Source organism: Manihot esculenta, chromosome 2 (genome assembly GCF_001659605.2).
Source record: "Manihot esculenta cultivar AM560-2 chromosome 2, M.esculenta_v8, whole genome shotgun sequence".
NCBI lineage: Eukaryota > Viridiplantae > Streptophyta > Magnoliopsida > Malpighiales > Euphorbiaceae > Manihot > Manihot esculenta.
Window position 1 is genome coordinate 15389637 of NC_035162.2, and position 24197 is coordinate 15413833.

Below are 24197 nucleotides of genomic sequence, written 5' to 3' on the forward strand. Positions count from 1 at the left end.
ATGTAGTTTAAAATCGAACCGAATAAATTAAAAATTTAATCAATTTTAATAAAAATTAAATTGAATCGAACTGGTCTGATTTGATTTGATTCGATTGGTTTTAAATTTTAATAAATTTTTTATTTTTTATATTTTATTTTTAATATTTTAAATTTTAAGTGAAATATTTTAATTTTAATTATGATAATAATAAGTAATATACTATTATTACTAATCGTTCAATTTATTTTTTTGATTTTTTTTATCAAAATCAAATTAAATTGGAATAATTAAAATTTTTTAAATTAAAAACTGAATTAAATCGAAATAAATAAAAAATTGAATTAAAACTTTAAATTAATTTACTTCGATAAATTTAAATTAAAAATTGAATTAACTTTAAAATAAAAATTGATCGAATTGAAATAAAAAAAAATTAAATTAAGATTTTAAATTAATTTAGTTCAATAAATTTAAATTAAAAATTGAATCAAATGAAAATAAATAAAAAATTTAATTATATTTTAAAATTAATTTAATTTAATTAATTTTTTAAATTTAAATCGAATACGGATAATTCTAATTATATGCCTTTAAAAAATATGAATCATAAAATTGAATTTTCATTTTGTTAGTCCATAATAATTATAGATTTAATAATTTTCAAATTGGGTTTTAAAATATTTGCCTCATCATTGTTAAAGATGAAGAAATACTTTCTAGAATTACTTCATTGTACGTTGCCTAATTTTTAAATTAAAATGTATGGAAACTTGCAAACGAATAAAAAGAAACAAAAAGAAATTGCTCAAAGCTTACCTTTTGCTTTTTTCTGTTTGTCTTTCTATCTACTTCATAGTTCATACAGCTATAAAAGATAAACATTGTCCTAAGTAAATTAAATATACATTAATTGGCACAAAAAAATTAAAATATTAACAAAAAGACAAAAAAAATTAAAATAATAAGAATGGAGAAAAGGAATAAAAGGGAGACAACATTGGTTGTGGGAGAAGACAAGTCACTATCATATCAACCTTGGTTAAACCTTATTCCCTCATCTTTCTCTGCAAGGTTGTCCTTTGTTTCAAGTCTTTGTCAATTTAGTTCTCTCTCCACACTCACATATAAATTACTGTTTGTTAGCAAAAAATAATTTATTAATTTTATAAAATATATTAAAATATAATAAAATTTTAAATTAATTTTAATTATTAAATATAATAAAAAATTTAAAATATTATTAATATAAATATTTTTATAAAATTAAGAGATTAATTAATAAAATTTTTTATATTATAAAAATTAAATAGTGAAGTATTTAATGATGAAAATTAAAATAATATTAATTAATAAATTTTTTAAGAATTCAGTATATTTTAATATATATTTTTTTAAATCAAGTGATTAACATATGAATTTTTTTATAATATAAATATTAAATAATATAAAAAAAATATAAAAAAATATTACGTGCTTTTATCAGTTTTTCATTTTGAAATATATAATTTAATTTTAGATTAAAATTATATTAAAAAATATAAATTTTACATCAGCCGTCATTGTTTATAAATAATATAATGCCATAAGAAACTATTTAAACATAAAATTAAATTACATATTTTTAATTAAATTATAAATTTTAAAATAAAAAATTGATAAAATTATAAAATATTATTTATATTTTTTTCATATATATATATATATGGAATATAGTATTGTAGAGGTCACAGTCATAGGTATTGAATATTATTATGAGGGGGTTTGAAAATTTAGCATAAAAATATATAGAGGAATATATGTAATTAAAGTAAATGTATTATTAAGGAAGCAAAGCACTTAGCACAACCTCCCATAGTCCCACAAACCGCCCAAAAAAATATACCCACTTGACTTATTTTACACTATTTTTTTCTGTTTGCTCAAGCAACCCCACCTTCATTCCCTTAATTTACCAATTTGAGGGCATCAACTAGTATGTCTATCATTGAATTTAATAAATAAATAAATAAATATTTATAAAAAAACACAACATGGGTTAGAATATTTTATGTTAAAATAAATTAGTATTTGTTGTTTAGAATGGTTAAGTAGCAAGTGTTAAAATTAATAAAAAAATTTAATCCAAATCATCTCAACCTAAATTCTAAAGGATCAGCGCTGTCAGATATCAAAAACCAAGCAACGGCACCACCTCTGCATCCTAGTTTCACCCACTGACCAAAACAGTGCACTGATCTCAAGACCAAAACAATGCACCGATTTGAAGCCAAGTGACCACCGGAAAACATACACCCAAAGGTAATAAGCAGAGGAAAATATAATTGCAAAATCTCCAACCAAGACCAACAATAACCACAACTCTAGTAGGGTGATAAGGTATGCTCATTGGCCAATCTCTTTAAAATCCAAGGAAAGCATACACAATAGGGCAATAACAATTCGCACCTTGTAGTCGCTACGATTGCATACATGTAATAAAGGTCTATCGAATTACCACCGGTCTAAAATTTATTAATTTAGTAGTCTTCTCCTTATCTTATCATGCATGATAATTTTTCTTTTTGTAAAATAGGATTAGAAATTGAGAAAATAAAATCTGACACTCTCAAATTTACTCAGATATCCTTACCATCGGTCTAAGCCTATGAATGTTTATCCTGTATGATAATTGTACACTAACCAAACAAAGAATATATTTAATTAAATATTATATTGGGTTATGATATAAAATTAGACTACATTAAATTATATTGGGTTTTGAAAATTTCCTATGTAATGTATGTCTTCAAATGTTTGCCTGACTTGTTTGTGCAATGGGTGGCTGTAGACAAGGGATTGTGATATATGGTTAGATAAAAGGACAGGAGAAAGAAGGTAATACATAGGAAATGAAAATTGGGTCCACCCAATTATCTTTAAAATTAAAAAAAAAAATTCAAAAGCAAAAGGAAAGGTGGTGTAAATTAAATGGTAGGAATGGGATAGAGAAGAGATTGTGTCTTGCGAATCAGAAATTATATCACATAAAATTATTTGTGTGGTATAATAAAATAATAAGAGATAAATATCTATATAAATATAGTTAATAATGGATGAGTAAACTCTAAAAATATAATAATTAATTAATATTTTTTTATATAAAATTAATTATTTTTATATAATTAATTATTTTTTATTAATTTACTGTTTGATAATTTAATTTTTAATTTATTCGATTCAATTTAATTTTGAACTGAACCGACCTAACCGTTTCATAATATAATTTCTGGGTGTGAAGAGATGACTTCCATGTATTTGGTTAGCATTAGTGCTGCGGTCCCCTCCAGGATAATGCCAATTCAATAACCGCCCAAAACTATTTCTCATTATTGCCTTAATCAAGTTTTCATTTTTCATTTTAAGATGTTTTTTTTTTGTATTATTCTGTTTACAAGAAAAAATTTTAATTTTTTTTAAATAATTTTTTAAATTAAAAATACTAAAATTCTCATTTTAAATAAAAAAATTGAATTTTTACTGAAATTTTAGTTCCAATAGGGAGATCGAATGCTTAATTATATATATCTTCAGATAGCGACTACTCAACCTAGCAATTCACAAAAAAAAAAAAAAAGCTTTAAAATGTTTAGTAATAATAAAAAAAAACTCTTTGATTCATAATAGAGAATTAAAAATATAAAAAAAAATTTATATATAATTTTTTTTATATAAAAAAAAAAACAACAATTGGATGAGAATTGATCCAATGAGAATGATTATGTCTCACAACAAAGGAACACCTTATGAAATTCAGGTGTAATAATGTAATTGAAGAACAAATAAAAGTTTTATATTTATCAGAGAGAAAATAAATTAATATATTGAAAGGGAAATAAATAAAGGATTTTGCAGGATATATATAATCACCAATGAATCATTATTACAAGCCTGCATCTCGCACCTACAACCTCTCTATATATACACATCTCTTTCTTCACCTTACTGCGCACCTTGTTCACACTTATATATAGATTCAGAAAATAGAGTTTACGTAATTGTGTAAGTTTAATCGGAGAAAAAAACATTACTCCCCTTTTATCTTTTTTTTTGATCTCATAATAATATCTAATCGCTCTTTTGCTATAGTGTCATCTGTGTACGTACAGATGTATCAGAACTTCTCTCCATATCAGATAATTATTTAATTCTTTCAATACACATATGGATAGAGCTACAAGGTGACTTGATCAATTTTTCTATTTTTTATCACATCACCGAACTAGACTTATCTTGTTTGTACCTATTCGCGTGGTTTAGCTGGCCTACTTCACATTACCGAACTGGACGTTATGTGGGCTTGTTTGCTTTGTAAAAGATCTAGTGGGAGGTGACAAGTTTAAATGTATGGTGTAAATTGTGACCCCAATGCTTGCATGAAAACTTATGCACTCACTTTATATTTTCAATTTAATATATTTTTAATTTATATTTACATGAAAACTTTATATTTTCAATTTAATACCGTCAAAATATAAAGTTTAAACCATTAATTTTAAAAATTGATATATATATATATATATTAATTTTAGTAAGACATAGATAAAAAGAAATAATTTATCTAATATTTTAATATGTTCACAGAAAAAATATATAATATGATGTGAAAATTGGTATGTGATGTCATTTTATTTTTAATAAAGCAAAAAATGAATTTAATAAGACGTAACAATATTTATTTTATTTTTTAAAAAGTCACTTTCAACTTTAAAGCATAAGTTAATAAGGAGAATCTAGCACTAGATCCTAAAGAGAATCACTTTAAACACGCCACCTTACAATAAAGACTCTCTTTTAATTATATCCTCTTAATTAATCTAAATACAAACATTATCTTTCTATCTTTATTAAGTTTGTTTTTTCCTAATTAAAAAAAAATTAAGATGAGTATTTTAATATTCTCTTCATTTTAAATAAAAATGAAGATTTTTATATATAGAATTAACTTGATCGAAATAAAACTGTATTGTGATTGATCAATCTGTAAGAAAAAAATGAGATGGTTGGTGTATATGGTAGCTATATACGTTTCAGTCAATAATATTAACGAATAAAGCGAGTATAAAAAATTGTTTAGACACTCGTCTCTTTTAAGTGAGATTGGGTGAATACTTTACTTTTTAATAAGTCGATTCAGTACTATATTTTAGTAATTTCAGCTCAGTAAATTTAAAGATATATGTAGTTATATATATATATAAATAAAGTATTAATATAGGTATTTGAATATTTTTTTTAAAAAATATAATTTTTATATATAAAATATAAATATTTATCAAAAGTATTTTATTTTTTAATAAATTGATTCAGTCTAAATAAATTTGATTGACTTGTATTTTCTTAATTATTAGGGCTAATTGCACCTTTAATTTTATATTCAAATTTCCAAAAGGTAAAGCTTTTGAAAGAGAAATGATGAAGGGAATTAATTAGCAAAATAGCAAGAGCAATTAATTGGTAATGAAGAGGTTTGAAAGAGAAATGGGAACCAATGGGAAAAGGTCATTTTGGGAGTCCCATGTTTGATAAGTGGTCTACATATTAAATTTTTATATAAAAATAAATTATAAATAAGGAAAAGTCGGTTGATCGCATCAGATTTGTTATTATTTTTTTCAGATTAGATGGTCCCATCTAATAGAATGTTGCTTGCCATACAAAAAAATTTCTCAACTTTTTTATATTTATATGATTTAAGATATTTTCTAGTCAATTTTTATTTATTAAACTGAATTTTTTAAAAATTTTAAAAATGTATATTTTATAATTGGAATCGGTGCATTCCTTTTAAAAAATGTAAAAAATTATTAAGTATAATTAAATAATAAAATATTACATAAATAAAGTGTTAAGTGTAGTGGTAAAATTCATTGCAAGCTAGAAATTATGTTTAATATCTTTAAATGACATTATTGAAAGGGATAAATACAAATATGAAGGATTAGTTTTTTTTTTTTTATTTTTTATGAAGCATTGAAAGATATCCTAATAAATTAAAATAAAAATTTATTATTACAATAAAATAAAAATAGTCATTTACCAATTAAATTATAAAAAATATTTATATTAAAAAAGAAATATAAATATTTCTTTGAGGAAAAAGGGGTTTGTCAGGCTTGGTTAAAAAGCTAATTAACTCCAATTTTATATTTTAATTTAAATATTTAAATTTTAGATGAATCAATTTAATATTTATATTTAAATGTAATTTTGATTAATTTTTAAAAATTAAAATATAAGAGTTTAGTTGGTATTTCGTATATAATATTTTATTATTTTTAAAATATAAAATAATTTGTAATGTTAATTTATTTTTAATTATAGTTAACTGATATATTTAATTATAAGGACAAAAGTAATTTCTACCTTCAATAATAAATAAAATTTATTTTGTAACAATAACTATAAACATTTTATAACAAAATATATTATTCTTAATAGATTTTATAACAAAATATATTATTCTTAATTTTTTTAATATGATATTAGTTTGGATTAAATAATATATCTGTTATAAAATTTTTATAATTATTGTTACAAAATAAAATTTATTACTATACATCGATGCATAAAATGTATATCGAATAACTAAATTACTTATTTTTAATTTTAAATTTAAAAATTAACACAATTACACATAAATATAAAAATTGAATCAATTCATCTAAAAAAATTAAACCTTTAAATTCAACACAAAATTGATTCAAACATTTGATATTTTTTTAATATTCTAAAAAGTTTAAACCTTTAAATTCAACACAAAAATAATTCAAACATTTGATATTTTTTTAAGACTTTAAATGTATTACTGAGTTAAGCTTTAGCGTCAAAATTTTCACTTTCCATCGAAATCTCTATCCGAATTCGAAATCTCAAAATTAAAATTTTTAAAATGGTAAAATAGACCTTTTATAAAATGAATTTAAAACATTTTTAAACATGTTAAAAAAAAGAATTTTATAAAGATTTTAAGATTTAGCTGTCGAAGGTGACTTCTCCGACCACCCATAAAAAAGGGCTCTACTCGAAATAGAGAGAAATTTCTCTCCATTTCGAGCAGAGGTGAGTCACTTGCCCTTTGTCCTCTCAAAACCTCTTTTACAACAACTTTCTCATGGATTTTAACTGTGGTTTTGAAGAATCGAAATCATCCCTTCTAGTTGAAACTCTTTGAAATCTTTAAAGCTCGTCCCTTCTTTTCCCTCAAATTTCTCATCGTGATTTCTGTGTATTCTGTGTTCTGTGTTCTGTGTGTTCTGTGTTCTTCAAGAGGTAAGTTCAATCCTTGCTTTTTTTTCGATTTTCTAAAAGTTTTCATCAAGTTTTATAGGTGTTTAAGGGGTTATTAATGCATTCAAATTTGTTGTTTTAAGTTGTAAGATTTGAGTTTAGTTTTGATGATGGATGGTTTCTCATGGGCTCTTGATTGATGCATGTTGAGTTTAGGTCAATTTTAGGTGTTCCTTATGCGTGTTAAGTGAGTATGACTGTTTTAAGCTTCTGCATGTGTGTTTAAAAACCATTTTGGGGCTGTGAACTTAGGGTAGAGTCGGGTTCTGCCTTGCTGGAGAACTCAGGTTCAGCCGCCGAACCTGTCTGTGGAGGCAACCATTTGGTTGCCTAACCTGCTTCCAAAGGTTTGGACCTTCGGATCTCCGAGGGACCTTCAGCCGTCGAACCTACCGCCGAAAGTCTCCTGTCCAGCCTTTCTCTGCTTGTTTTCTACGAATATTCTTGTGTGTTCTAAAGGGTTTCTTAGGGTGTTATTTTAAGTGTTGTAAAAGTTATGTTTGGTCCCTCATTTAAGTCCATCTGTATAGGATCGGACTTGAAAGACCGTAGAGACTTGTAGTGACTTGTAGTGAAATAACTATTTCAATATTAAGCGTGCGTCAGCCAAATGTGAGTAAAACTAAACTGAATCATAAATTGAATCATTATTTAAAGAAATCAAACTTTTTAAGCATACTCATGCATCACGAATGCCATGTATATATTATTAGGTTGTTTTGCATTAGAATTCACGAATATGATACATTGCATAATTTATTATGGTTGTGGATAGATGTTGGATGACCCACTAGTCCTCGAGTACGATATGATATATTATGATGGATACGAAAGTCTAGGTCGAGACCCATTCTACGCTCCTGACACTATGGATATGTTATATTATGTTAGGTTTAAGAGGAAGTCCTGAGGAGCATCCGTTGTGGGTCGGATACTATTGGAATTTGTAGAGGGTTACTGGTAACAAGTCCATCTTGATGTGAATTGTTTATGTTGTGACATATTCATACGATCATATGTTTTATTGAACTGTTTTTTTCTTTTTTTTTATTTATGTTATGCTCACTAGCCTTTTGTAACTTATTTCTTTCCTCTAACCCCAAGTTTGCTGGTATAACATATTGTAATAATATAGCTGTGGACATATATTAATTTGTGGATTAGAATTGTGTTTTGCCCGGATTTTTCCAAATAATCCTTGCTTCATGATCTTTTTATGTAAAAATTTTTAAGTATAAGCTATGTTTGAACTGAGTTTGAGACATGTTATGCTGATTATACTGGAGTATTTGATAAGAGCTCTAGTATGGATTTAATGTTTTTAATTATAATGCATGCACAGGTCGAGTCTTGATTTATATAATAGTTATATTTTTATTATTCATGTGATCATGTATGGGATTATATCAAGTATAACAAAATATATAATAGACTTATTATGGATTTCAACAATTTTAAATTGACCTGAATTATAACGTCGGTAGCGGTCTGATACTCGAATTGCTACATTAAAAAAAGTTTTAATGTAATAAAATGATATTAAAATTTTAATTTGTTTAATAATTTCTCATTTAAAAATTATAGAAATATGAGAAGAATATTAATAATGTGGTAGTGGGGGTGCCACAAAGGGATAAATTTTGTCAACGCATGAGGTTAACTTATTGTCAACCCAAGGAGCTTATGATACATAAGATTTTCAAGAGATAAGGTCAAAGTAAAATATGATGGTGGTGAATTTGGTGATGTATGTCATCCATTCAATATTAATTAATTAATTAATTATTAAGCCAAGCACCATTAACCATTTAACATTTAATCAGTGCTCTACCTTAATTATTCATCACTATCATACCACAATAATAATAATAATAATAATAATAATAATAATAATAATAATAATAATAATAATAATAATAATAATAATAAATCCTAATTATTCCAATGATGAATTTGGAATGAAAGAAAAGGAGAAGCTGAGAATGGGAAAGAAGGATTTATCCCATTAGAGTTTCTGTTGCCTTTTTTTTTCTATGAATTATTTAATCTTTTAATCAAATTAGAATATACAAAAATAAATACCCAAACATTGTCTCATAATATCTCACAATAAAAAAAAAAAAAAACATTTATTTTAAAGGAGAAAGTAGGATAGTGGCCGGCGGAGGAGAATTTAGAGCACACATAAAGGATAGCAAGTGGTAATATCAACTACTTATCCGTACCGTTTTGATAGAAAAGTAAGCTTAATCTTTTATTTTCCAAGTTAATATAATACAACAGGCAAATGTTATAAGCCCATAGAAAGAACACCGAAAGGTAAAGAAAAGGACCCTCTTGTCATCCTCTCCATTAGTGAAGCTTAATTAATTAAGTAGTTAATTATTTCCTAAAATCTGTTCATCAACTCTCATCTTCACATACTAGGGCTTTTTTTTTCATATTAGTGGTAGATGCATTATAATTAATTAGATGCACTTGTTGCGGCTTGAAGCTTCTGATTTCTGATTTTTAAAGGGTTCTCGTTGATTATTGCCGGAGCTTTGCATTCATTGTTTCTGTTGGTCTCCAATATTTTTTATCTCTCCTAATTTTAGGAGCGTAAATGAATCGAACTGGATCGAGTTAATTCAAATTTAATTCATTAAAATTTTTTTGAGTTCGAACCGAACTCAAATTTTATTTATTTTGAATTCGAATCGATTATTAATAAGTTTAAATTTAACTCGTTTAATAAATAAATTTAGACAAGTCGAGTTTTTATCGAGTTTAGTCTCGAATAGTTCATGAATAATTTAATTTATTTATTTATATAATAAAATTTAGTTAAAAATTAAATAATTTTAGTTAAACGAGTATATATATAAATTAACTCTTAAACTTATAAAAATAAATTTTTAAATTTTAACGATTCAAATATATGTAAATTTTAATAGTATAATTAAACTATATAGAACTGAATTTTAGACTTTGCTCATAAAAATATATGTAGAATTTGAATTTATTTCTCTTATAATATTAATTTCAACTTGATTAATGAGATTGTTCACAAAACTATTTGCGAGTCTGCTTATAAATTCGAAAACAAGCTGATCTCATGAACTTTAACGAGTCAAATACTATAGAATTCAAGTTTGATTCGTTTACTAAACAATTTTAAAAATTAAGTTTAAACTTAACTCGTTTAGAAGAGTTCGATCGAGTTAAATATCAAGTAATTCACAAACAGTTTGATTTATTTACACTCCTATCTAGTATTCAACGAGAGGAGTCGAGACTCTTAATAAATGTGGCTTTAGAAGCTTCGTATTATGTGCCTGGTATATGGCTAGCGATTAGACTGTCGTACTCTTGTTCTGTTAACCCTAAGTGAGCCTTGTACTTGGTTGCTCTTATACAATTTGATCCTCAACTTTTATCTAAATGAATCAGTTGACCCCTTTACGTTTTCATTGGTAATTTTTAATACTTAACCTTAATATACAATTCCTAAAAATTGAAAGCAGATGTAAGTTATATATAAATAGAAATTAAATAATTATATTTTATAAAGTTTAGAGATAATTAAATAATTATATTTTAATTAAATTCATGTATTAAAAATAAATCGTTATTAAGAATTAACAAGGAAAAATATTAAACTGTTAATGGCTTTATAAATTCATGTATTAAGCCTTTAAGAACCTAAAAAATCATAATTTCTAAATGTACTGCATAATTTAATTGGTTTATTTAAAAAAAAAAATTGTTAGAAATATAGCAAAAATTTTCTGCAAACATTGAAGACAAATATTCTAGGAAGACATTGAATTGAATGCGTAAACCAAAATAAATAAATAATTATTACAATCATTTAATTTTTAGAATTCACCAAATACCTTATTTAATATTTTTTTATTATTCTAATATAGGCTACTTGTTACTAAAAATTTATTTTAATTATTAGTTATTTTATTTAAATATAAATAATAAAAACATAATACTTTAAATATAATATATCTTTAATTGATGTTTTGAAGTTAATTACTCCCCTCTCATTAAAAAAATAATTATTTTATTTTATTTTATTTAAAAAAATATAAAAAATTTTTTGTCATTAAAATCATTTTTATTTTAAAATATATAATTCAATTTACATTAATATAAGATGAATATTAATAATTTTTGGATGTTATTTTAAAATATATTCAATAATTAAAATATAATTATTAATTGAAAAATAAAAAATATCTTATAATTTTATTTAATTTTACTTTAAAATTTATGCTTTAATTTATATTAAAACAATAAATCATAATATAATTTTCATATTATTATTTTTTATGACTTCTAAAAATTATTGATATTAATAAAATATTATTTTAGTATAAATTAAATTATATCTTTTAAAGTAAATAACCCATAACCCATAAAATTATATGGTAATTTTTATATTTTTTTATATTTTAATTAGAAGTCATTTTTCTTTTAAGGTGGTAGTTAATTTGATGACCGCTGGATTTCTCCACCCCAGAACAGGGGCTTGACCCCAGCCTAAGGCCCATGACACAGAGGCCCACGTACTTGATACCCCCAACAAGCCTGGCTCATCCCATCTTCCGGGCCGGGCTCGACCAAGCTTCCTCAATCAGTCCAGCCTGATCCCTGACCAGCAGACCCCTCTCAGGCCCAGCGTCCAGCCCAACTCTCAGCCCAGCCCGGGGTCCAGCACAGTACTCACCAGACAGCCTGGCAGATCCGCTCGAACGTACGTATGAGGAGAATCAGAGGCCGTTACGCATGTAACAGGCAGCTGATACCCTAGTACACCCGAATCTGTATGACAGAGACGCGTGGCCCAATCCTGGAGAGACCTTTACACGTCACCAACAAGCAAGACAATGTATAAAAGAGGAGTCCCCTCCTCAGAAAGTTTAAGCCTGATTCAGTAATACAAAACCCTTGTAAAACTCTATTCTATTGGATCTCAGATCATCAATTGGCGCCGTCTGTGGGAAACGAAGGAGATCTTTTCATCACCGGAGTTTTCACTTTCAAAACCCACTGAGATCCACAATGGCAAACCACCAAGAAAGTAACCTTAATATTCCAAATGACTTAAGCTCCGCCCAAGAGGGGCAGCAGTTCTCTTTTTCTAGCCCTACGACGTTAAATAACCAAACACCCATCTCTCTTAATCCCTCGCCAGGCTTGGCAGGGAATACTCCCACCATGACCCTGTCTAACCAAGACATTCAAACCATGGCTCTCCAGCTACAAACCACTGCTCACTGGTTGGGGCAGGTAATGCAACAAAGGGGACTTGGCACCCCAGTAAACGCACTCCCAGTAGTGGAGGAACCCAGAACCGACGAACCCCGACCCACCTCTATCCGTCTCCAAACTAACAACCACGATGCCGGAGAAGAGGAAGAACCGGAGGCCCGAATCCATGGGAGAAGGGCAAGAGAGATGATAGAAAATGAAGAGGTGGATGACTATTCTGCTGAAACAACCAGGGAAACGGGAACTGAAACAGAGGAGGAAGAATGTAGTTTGGGCAAAAGATCCAACCCAGAAGACGAGAAAATGAACCAAAAACTGAAAAGGTTGAAGGAGCAGCTTCTAGCCGAGCTAGGTAAGAAAGATCAAAGTCAAACCTCCTTGCCTACTTCTTCTCCCTTCTCAAAGGTAATGCAGCAGGAGACCGTTCCCAAAAAGTTTATGATGCCGCCGATGGCGGCCTATAATGGGGCTGGAAACCCGAGAGAACATGTCATGAACTATAAGACCTTCATGGAGTTGCAAACTCTGTCAGATGCTCTGATGTGCAAGGTGTTCCCAACAACGCTCTCGGGGCCAGCGAGGGCATGGTTCAACAGCCTGGAGGCCGGAAGCATTAAAAGTTTTGGAGACCTTGCCCTCCGCTTCATTAGCCGGTTCGTAGCCGGGGTGCCAGCAGATAGGAAGACAAGCTATCTGGAAACAGTTAGGCAAAAAGCTGGTGAATCTCTCAGAGAGTATGTCGCCCGTTTCAATACGGAGGCCCTGCAGATTCCCGAGCTCGACGAAGGAAGGGCGGTAGAGGCCATGCAAAAGGGAACAACCTCTGCCGAGTTCTTTGGTTCTTTGAGCAGGAAACCTCCGACCTCACTGGCCGAGTTGATGAAGAGGGCGGAAAAATACATAAGGCAGGATGACGCCTTAGTAACGAGTAGATTTGCCAAAGGGGTGGCAGGAAAAGAGAAAGCCCCGGAGGAAGGAAGGCTGGAGAAACACGAGAAGAAGCGTGGGAAGAGGCCTGAGCCATATAAGCAGGCCTGGGAAAGAAGGGATCAAAGGCCCCCCCCTCCTCCCAGGGCTCATGAACCACGAGTGCTCCCCCCTTGGGTTCCTGAGAAGCCTACTCCCCTCAACGCTTCCAGAGCCGAAGTGCTCATGGCAGTCCAGGATAAGGAGTTCCTCCAGTGGCCTAAACCCATGAGGTCGGAAGCAGATCAGAGGAATCCTGACAAGTATTGTCAGTACCACCGGACACACGGCCACGATACAAATAACTGTTTTCAGTTAATCACGGAGATTGAAAGATTGATAAAAAGGGGGCATCTCAAAAATTTTGTGAAGAAACCGGAGGGGCAGAGGCCTCCGCCCAGTCCGGCAGCCCAGATGCCCAGGAGAACCGGAGCTGGATCAGTGAATGATGGGTCTAGTGGGACTATTAATATGATTGTTGGAGGAACTGGAGGACGGATGAGCCGTCGAGGAAAGAAGAGAAACCGGGAAGGAGAGATCAGCAATGGCGAGGTCATGCAGATCGTTGAACACTCACCCATGGCCATCGTTTTCTCTTCAGAAGATGCACAGGGCATTCAGATGCCCCATGATGACGCGCTTGTTATTGAAGCAGTCATTCATAATTTTCGGGTGAAGAAGGTTCTGGTGGATGATGGGAGTAAGGTCAATCTATTGCCGTATCGGGTTTTTCAGCAGATGGGAATCCCGGAGGAACAGCTGGTGCGGGACCAGTCACCCATCAAAGGGATCGGAGGAGCACCGGTATTTGTGGAAGGAAAGGTGAAGCTGGCCCTTACCTTGGGAGAAGCACCCAGAGCTCGCACCCATCATGAGGTGTTTTTGGTGGTTAAACTCCCACTGAGTTACAATGCGATTTTAGGGAGGCCGGCGTTGTTTAGCTTTGAAGCTGTCACCAGCATCAGGTATTTGGCACTCAAGTTTCCAACGGAAGAAGGAGTGGGAATGGTTCGGGGTAGCCAGGAAGAAGCAAGGGCGGTATACTTGGCCACAGTAACAGAACCAAGCTCAACTGGAGAAGCGCTCGACTCAGAAGTTCTGGAGGTCAGAGATGAAACAAAAGAAGCCCGGACAGAGCCAGTTGAAGAATTGGAAACTTTCCCCTTATCAGAAGCAGATGCAAGTAAGATTTTCAGTCTCAACGCCAACCTCACCAAAGAACAAAAAGGTAAAGTCATGACTCTGATCCGAGGTCACGCGTCGACCTTCGCATGGAAGCCCTCAGACATGCCAGGAATTGACCCCAAAGTGATGACACACCGATTGAATGTCCTCCCCGAGGCCAGACCAGTGAAGCAAAAGAAGAGAGTAGTAGGAAGAGAAAAACAGCAGGCCACCCGGGAGGAAGTGCAGAAGTTAGAAGAAGCAGGCTTTATTAGGGAAGTGATGTACCCACAATGGTTGGCAAATCCTGTGTTAGTCAAAAAAGCCAATGGCAAATACAGGATGTGCATAGATTTCACCGACCTAAATAAAGCCTGCCCCAAAGATTGTTACCCCCTCCCCGATATTAATAAAATGGTCGATTCAACGGCCGGCTTTGATTATATGTCTTCTTTGGATGCTATGTCTGGTTATCACCAAATCCCAATGGAGAAGTCGGATGAGGAGAAAACCTCATTTATAACTGAAGACGGGACTTACTGCTACAAAGCCATGCCTATCGGATTAAGAAACGCCGGGGCAACTTACCAACGATTAATGAATAAAATCTTTAAGAACCAAATTGGCAGGAATGTAGAAGTGTATGTGGATGACATGGTGGTTAAAAGTTCAACTTTTCAACAACACATAGCAGATCTAAGGGAGATATTTGGGGTATTAGATCAATACAGAATGAAGTTAAACCCAGCAAAATGTGCCTTTTTCATCAGGGGAGGAAAGTTCTTGGGATACATGGTGAGTGGAAGGGGCATTGAGCCTAACCCGGAGAAAGTAGAAGCCATATTGAATATGTCAGAGCCGACCTGCGTAAGGGACGTCCAGAGATTAACCGGGAGAGTGGTGGCGCTTAACCGATTTATGTCAAGGTCGGCAGAAAAGTGTTTGCCATTCTTCAAAAAATTGAGGAAGGTCCCGAATTTTGAATGGACAGAAGACTGCCAAAAAGCCTTCGCAGAGCTTAAGGAATACCTCAGCTCGCCTCACGTGCTCAGCAGCCCCGTAAAAGGGGAAGAACTCCTGATATATTTGGCAGCCTCAGAGCAAGCAGTCAGCGCAGTACTAGTAAGAGTGGAAGAAGGGGAGCAGAAACCTGTTTTCTACATCAGCAAGGTACTTAGAGACACTGAGATCAGGTACTCAAACATTGAAAAATTGGCTTATGCCTTGTTGTTAGCAGTCAGGAAATTCAAAGTTTATCTGGAGGGCCACCAAGGAATTGTGATGACGAACCAACCCTTAAAGAAGGTCCTACGTAGGCCGGAAACTTCAGGACGGATGTTAGCATGGTCCGTGGAAATCAGCCCCTACTGTCTGGAATACCGACCTCGAACAGCAATAAAATCTCAAGCGCTGGCTGACTTCATAGCAGAATGCTCATTCAACGAGGAGAAGGAAGAATCATCCTCGGAGATGCCTAGAGAGGAAGGAGAGCGAGAGCTCTCCCAAGAATTTAGTTGGAAGCTATATGTAGACGGAGCATCAGGATTTGAGGGCAGCGGCGCAGGGATAATGCTTAAGGGGCCGGAGGGTTTCAAAGTATGTTATGCTTTACGGTTAGAATTCAAGGCTTCTAACAATATGGCCGAGTACGAGGCCTTGGTGAATGGGATGCTGGTAGCCTCGGAAGTAGGGGTAACCGACCTCGAAGTAAATAGTGACTCTCAACTGGTGATCAACCAGGTAACGGGGGTATATCAAGCCAGAGACCCCATCATGCAGAACTATCTTGATAAAGTAAAAGCCATAGAAGCCGAGTTCGCAGAACGGGGAGTTATTATCAGATTTCGAAGAATACCCCGGGATGAAAATGAGGAGGCAGATCTGCTTAGTCGATTGACCAAAGAAGAATTAGAGCAGCTCCCTGACGAAGTATACATACAGCATATCCGCACACCTGCTTTCAAGAAGACAAACACAGTACTACAGGTGGACCGGAGCCCAACTTGGATGAGCCCCTATCTGAAATATTTGGAGAAGGGCGAACTCCCTGAAGATAAAGACGAAGCCAGAAAGATAGCAGCTCGAGCTGCCAATTACCAAGTAATAAGGGGAACTTTATACAGAAAGGGGAAGTCCAGCCCATGGCTCCGGTGTGTAAGTCCGGAAGAAGCTGCAAGGGTAATGGAGGAAATACATAGAGCCCTATGTGGGGCCCACGAGGGAGCAGAGACATTAGCTAACAAAATATTCAGGCAAGGATACTACTGGCCCACTGTTAAGAAAGAAGCAGAAGAGTTTGTCCGAAGGTGCGACGTATGTCAAAGATTTGCTAATGCCATCAGGACCCCTGCCACTCCTCAGGCAAGCATATCCAGTCCATGGCCTTTCTCGCAATGGGGAATTGACATCCTGGGCCCTTTCCCCAAGACTACGGGGCAAAGAAAATTTGTAGTGGTAGCTGTGGAATACTTCTCGAAATGGCCAGAGGCAGAAGCAATAGCAACAATCACAGCCAGAAAGATGATAGATTTCGTATGGGGGCATATCATCTGCAGATTTGGCATACCCAGAGTACTTATCTCAGACAACGGCAGACAATTTGACTGCAACACTTTCAAAACCTTCACGACGAACGTGGGTATATGGCATAAGTTCTCCTCCGTGGCCCATCCTCAGACCAATGGTCAAACGGAAGTCACTAACAGAGCAATCCTCCAAGGATTAAAAAAGCGGCTGGATGGTGCAAAGGAAAATTGGGCAGAAGAACTCAATAGTATCCTATGGGCACTCCGAACTACTCCCAGAGCACCCACTAAGGAAACACCGTTCGCACTCGCTTACGGTACAGAGGCCGTAGTTCCGGTTGAATTACAGATCCCCACTCATCGAGTTCAATTTCTCAGCGAAGACACTAATGGGGACAAGTTAAGAAGCAACCTGGATGCTCTTGAAGAAGTTAGGGAAGAAGCGCAAGTCCGAACTGCTGCTTATCAACAACGAGCGGCAAGATATTATAATCAAAAGGTCAGAGAAAGAAGCTTAAAGGTGGGAGACCTGACTTTAAGAAACTTGGAAGCTACAGGAAAAAGAGCAGCCGCAGGCAAGCTAGCACCGACCTGGGAAGGTCCATTCAAGGTGACAAAAGTGGTCAAGCCCGGGGTATACCGAATTGAAGATATGCAAGGAAACCCCGAGCCCCACGCCTGGAACATCCAGCACTTAAAAAGGTACTTCCCTTGAAATATATGTAAAGAAAAATATTGTACTCTGAAAGGCACAAATAAATAAAATAACGCCATTCTTTACGTAATGATGTTATCTCCATTAAGAATGTTACTTCTCTTTGAAAAAGAAAGAACAAAACTAGAAGACCAGGATCCCCAAGATCTCCTGGCAAAAGAAAACCTCCTTGAGACATAGAGACCTCCTGGAGGTAGAAGACCGGGATCCCCAAGATCTCCCGGATGCAAGACCAGGATCCCCAAGATCTCCTGGCAAAAGAAAACCTCCTTGAGACACAGAGACCTCCTGGAGGTAGAAGACCGGGATCCCCAAGATCTCCCGGATGCAAGACCAGGATCCCCAAGATCTCCTGGCAAAAGAAGACCTCCTTAAGACATAGAGACCTCCTGGAGGTAGAAGACCGGGATCCCCAAGATCTCCCAGATGCAAGACCAGGATCCCCAAGATCTCCTGGCAAAAGAAAACCTCCTTGAGACACAGAGACCTCCTGGAGGAAGAAGACCGGGATCCCCAAGGTCGTCCCGGAATTACAAGACCAGGATCCCCAAGATCTCCTGGCAAAAGAAAAACCTCCCTCAGACATAGAGACCTCCTTGAGGTAGAAGACCGGGATCCCCAAGATCTCCCGGATGCAAGACCAGGATCCCCAAGATCTCCTGGCAAAAGAAAACCTCCTTGAGACACAGAGACCTCCTGGAGGTAGAAGACCGGGATCCCCAAGATCTCCCGGATGCAAGACCAGGATCCCCAAGATCTCCTGGCAAAAGAAGACCTCCTTGAGACATAGAGACCTCCTGGAGGTAGAAGACCGGGATCCCCAAGATCTCCCGGATGCAAGACCAGGATCCCCAAGATCTCCTGGCAAAAGAAAACCTCCTTGAGACACAGAGACCTCCTGGAGGAAGAAGACCGGGATCCCCAAGGTCGTCCCGGAATTACAAGACCAGGATCCCCAAGATCTCCTGGCAAAAGAAAAACCTCCCTCAGACATAGAAACCTCAGTAAAAAAGAAGACCGAGATCCCCTAGAACTCCCGGGAAAACAAAATAAAAACAGCCGGTGAGGATCTTAAAAGACCTCCCGGAGCATGAAGACCAGGATTCCCAAGATCTCCTGGCAAGAGAAGACCCCACCGAGGTCCTAGCAAAAGAAGACCTCAATAAGGTCTTAACAAAAGAAGACCCCAATAAGGTCTTAATAAAAGAAGACCTCAATGAGGTCTTGACAAAGGAAGACCTCAATGAGGTCTTGACAAAGGAAGACCTCAATAAGGTCTTAACAAAAGAAGACCTCAATGAGGTCTTGACAAAGGAAAACCTCAATAAGGTCTTAACAAAAGAAGACCTCAATAAGGTCACCCTGGCACAGCCAGGATCTCGTAAGACCTCCGGCAGATAAGAATAATTGGTAAAGGACTTCAGGGCCCCCCAACCAAAAAAAAAAAAAAAAAAAAAAAAAGGGAGCTCGACCCGATAAGCCCAAGACCGAGCTCCTAGCTCGGATAGATTCATTTCTTCAAAAGATCAAGATACGAAAGCCAAAAACAAAGGCCGAGCTCCCTCCATAGAAGAACTCATAAATCCTTAGGAAGATATTCAGGCTATAATCAAAAGCCTAAATCAGTTTATTTAAAATAAATATACAAAGTCACAACGAAGAAAGAAGGACTAGAAGTCAAAAACTAGCATGACAGTTGCCATCAAATGGGTACGAGATTTGATCTCTCAGACGACAGCTAAGAGCTGAACTCACAACTTAAGATTAATTTAGAGCTTCTGAATAAACATATGAAGTCTACATCACACATACGAAGAGTAAAGATAAATGTCAAAGAATATGAAAAACAAAAAGGAAAACTAATATTCCATTAATAACTATTACAATTTATTTCTCCGGTGAGGAAGGAGGATGAATAGTCCTTAAAGGACTTACATCAATAAACCCACCCTCACTATTTCTATTTACAGCCACCCCTGAAGGAAGCTCGGTGTCCTTCGGACCAGCGCTCTCAATAGTAGGGGCAATTTCTGACCCAGGGTGAAGGCCTTCTTTCACAGAATCAGGATCGTCCTCCTCCGACCCTAGCTCGGATCCCTTTGAAGAAGACTCAGCTGGCCGATCTCGGTCCCTCCGGCAGTCTCCTCGGGGCAAAGGGAAATCATCCTCCCCGTATAGCACTGACTCGCCATCTGAGTCCACTTCGCGCCTACGAAGCTTGGCCAAAGGAATATCAGGAGCCTGTCTAGCTTCTCTTAAACCGCGATTGTAGCCAGTTACATACATGCGGTAGGCCCTATCAAAGATAGCCTGTTTCATTTCACTAGAAGCTTTATACTCATCAAGATGTTCTTCACAAGCCTCGGCTACAAATTCCTCAAACTCAGAAGAATCTTTGTAGTCCTGAAGATGAGCTTCACAGGCTTGATCAATTTTACCCTTTAGCTCATCAGACTCCTGATACTCCGCTATGTACTGATCGCGCTTCCGCTGAGCCTTCTTTTCGGCATACTTTACCACCTCAAGCAGGGCTAAACATTTACATTCCAAAACTCTGACTTCATTTTTCAGCTGTTGTTGGCGAAGGTCGAACTCTTCAGCCGAGGAAGTCAAGTCTCTGATACGGTCAGAGCTTGTGCCCAACTCCTGCTCAAGGACCTGTACCCGAGCTAAGGCCATCTCTCTCTGAGCCTTTACTTCCTCCAGATGAGTCTGAAGTCCTTCGAAATCAGCCTTTAAGGCATCAAATTGGCGCTGGACTTCAGCTTTCTGGCTAACGGCCTCATCCCCCTCCTTGAGAGCCTCTGTCATAGAGGACAGCTGCTCTAGCACTCCTCTACAGCGAACCTCCAAGGTAACTGCCCTCTCATCAGCCTCCTGGAGAACATTGCAAGTCCGAGACAACTCATCTTCTAAGGACGAGGTATGCTTGGCCGTCTCGGCTGTTTTCTCTTCAGCCTTTTTGAGGGCCTCCAACGCAGAATGCAATTCCACCTGGAGGGACTGGATCTGCTCCCGAGCAGCTACCAAATTGCCCCTCGCATCACTGGTGGCAGATATATTCTCCTCCAGACGTGCCTCTTCAATTCGGCGCTCTACGGACTCCCGGAGGGAGCGATCACGGATATCCACCTCCATAAAGAGGCCCGTCACCTAACATGAAAACGCAACCATCAAGAAAAAGAAACAAAGCAAACTGAAAGGAGGAGGAAAAATGACTTACCATTAGAAGCATCTCCCTAATGGACGATCCGAGCTCCTCACGAGAGCGAGACTGGAAGGATGCTTGCTCCTTGGTAAAGCTGGATAAAAGGCCGGTCAAAGCAAGAAGGCGTGGATCCGAGGCCTCTGTGGCTCCACCAAACATTTGCTCCCTAAGAAGGTCGGCAACAGCACTGGCCGGAGACTCGGATGTAATACCCGACGTCTTTAGAGAATTGCCAGGAGAAGGCAATGACGGGTCAGCAGCAACACCTTTCCCTTTCCCAATAGGAGGAAGAGCTGGAGAAGATCCTGTTGCAACCCGGGACTTCTTCCGGACAGGAGAAGAGGCAGATTTTCCAGAAGAGGCTGGGCGCTTGCCTCCGATCTTTGCTGGAATGCCCTCAGAACCCTCAGGTTCAGTCCTCACAGGGACAGGGGCACTTTCACCAGAAACCTCTGGACTTTGATCCCCTAGGAGGATGATCTCCATCCCCGTCCCAGAGGTCTCCTTGTCTTCAGCAGGGGACTTAAACTTTCCCCTTGACACCTCCTCAGTAGAATGGGCAGCACCCTGTCCCGCTTGTTCAGTAGACTCTGAGCTCAACCCACCACGGCTAGATGGCTGAGCTGATTTAGTGCTGTGAGAGCTCGGCTTGGAAGCTCGAGAAGAAGCTTTACCAGACGGCCGGCTGACCTTCTCGGAGGAAGCGACCTGAGCTAGCTCTATAGCAATCTCAGTTACAGAACGCCCATCCCCAAAGGCGTCAAAAATTGCGTGCATGTTCTCCCGAGACAGGTCAAGGTTCTTGGGGAATTTGATGCCGTCCATTTTAACCTCAGAAGCTGCAAAAAATAAGAAATTATACCGAATCAGCATATTATCTGATATTCTTAACAACGAAGAAACAAAATAGCCGGACAAAGCACTATACCCGTGTCCTGGATATCCCTAAGGTTCGCCGCAAACATACACTTCTCGACATCATACTTCCTCTCAACGGAAGTCAGTCGAAGCAGCCCAACCTGCTCAATAAGACTCAATTCGGGCAGATCATTACAGCCCGGAAAGATCTCCCCCCAACTTAGGTCCACATCCCACGATCGGCAGGACCCTAGTTTCAGCTCCGCCACAAGGAAATTCTTTATCCACCCCTTTATAGAATCCTTGTAGCCCGTAAGAAGAGATAGCCCATGGCGGGGGGAAAAGTAATAGAAGTTTTGCTTCGCCCTAACCAGGCGGAAAAAAGTAACAAACAGACAGGCCGTAGGTGTGAAACCCCAACACAGACAGATAGACTCGAAACAGGACATAAATAAAATGGAATTTGGGGATAACATTCGAGGAGTTACCCCAAAGTATTCAAAGACCTCAACAAAGAAAGGGGAAAAAGGAAATGGTAGACCAAATTCTCTCTGCTTTAGGAAAAACACTATGCTACGACCCTCTTGGGGATCCACTAAACCAGGAGGGGGAGGGTAGGGAAGAACTATCCTCTCATTTGGACGAGGTGCTCGAATAAAATACAACGGAGTATCTAGAAGCCTCCGGGAGATGTGATCAGTTATATTGGAAGAAGTAATACGTGACTCAAGGTTAACAACATCAGGAAGCTTTGAACTTGCCATTGAAGAACAAGGGAGCGTACCTGAGAACACAATAAGGTGAAAAACGCAAAAGGAGTCGCAGGAAGCCAGAGAGCAGAAGAGAGCTAATTTCTTCGGAAGACAGAAGGAATTCGAAATGAAAGGCAATGATGAGACGGAATGTTGATCTGAACAGTTTTGTCTTGGAGCGGCGCGATCATTAATTGCTCTCGAAGTTTACCCCCTCAACGGTTAAGTAATAACCGGATAGAAGGTAAAGGGGCAAAAGGATGATCGCTGGGCTTGTCTACATCTATCAAGGGCCAGGTCCATAATGATAGCCCATCACTTAAAGGCCCAGGCAAGCCCAACTTGTTCAGACCTGATCTCCAGCCAAGACAACGTAACCCACAAGATTCATCACTTCACCACATCCATGGCAAGTATCAAGGAAATGGAAAGAAAAACTCAAAGATGCAAGCAGATGAAAGCATGATAAAGGTTAGACCTACTCATCACATAGAATATATAAGATTTGACTTGTTAAAACAAGGGTACCTCGGATCTATACTGAGCTGAGAGCTTAGAGTTCGACTTATCAGAAGCCGAGCTCATAGGTCGGAATAGTCCAGCTCGGACAACATGACCTGAGAGCCCGGCCAGATAACCCAGAGCTCATTTCACTAAGCGAAAGACAGAGCTCTCAGGTCGGCTAGTCCAGCTCGGACAACGCACCTGAGAGCCCGGATGAAGGAGACTCAAAACTCAATTCATCTAAGTAGAGACCGAGCTCATAGATCGGTCAGACAGGTCGGCTAGTCCAGCTCGGACAACGCACCTGAGAGCCCGGATGAAGGAGATTCAAAGCTCAATTCATCTAAGTAGAGACCGAGCTCATAGATCGGTCAGACAACCCAGTTTGGAAATATGAAAGCCCAGTTGGCTAAATGGGTCCGAAGTCCGGCTCACGAATACAATTAGTTCAGCTCAGAAAAAATAAATTTCAGTTAAAGCTACGAAGAAAAGCAATTTCAGTACTCCATCCATGGTAGAGAAAGAACAACTCAAGTATGAACGAAAACGAGAACTTCATTAAAAGAAAAGCACATTACAGCATGTTACAAAGGCCTACACTACGGGACGAAAGACTATCCTTAAAAGCTTTACATAGCCACATGCATCATCATCAACAATTACATCGTTATCACCTATCCTACTACTTCGGCCTTCGGTCCGGAGAAACTCTCGCAGCTCGATATGTGAGTTTGGCAGAAAGAGCTGCAGAAAGCCAAGAAGTTAATCCTCATAAGCGTTTCCCATGGACCCTCTGTAGGACGGCATTCGGTTGCCCAAGTGTGATACGCGTGACAAACTCACATGTCATATGCTGTGTGTATATCACGCATAAAAAACACGGGCTTCAGATTACGACCTCAGGAGGATCGCCGGGCTAACGTGTGAAGGTA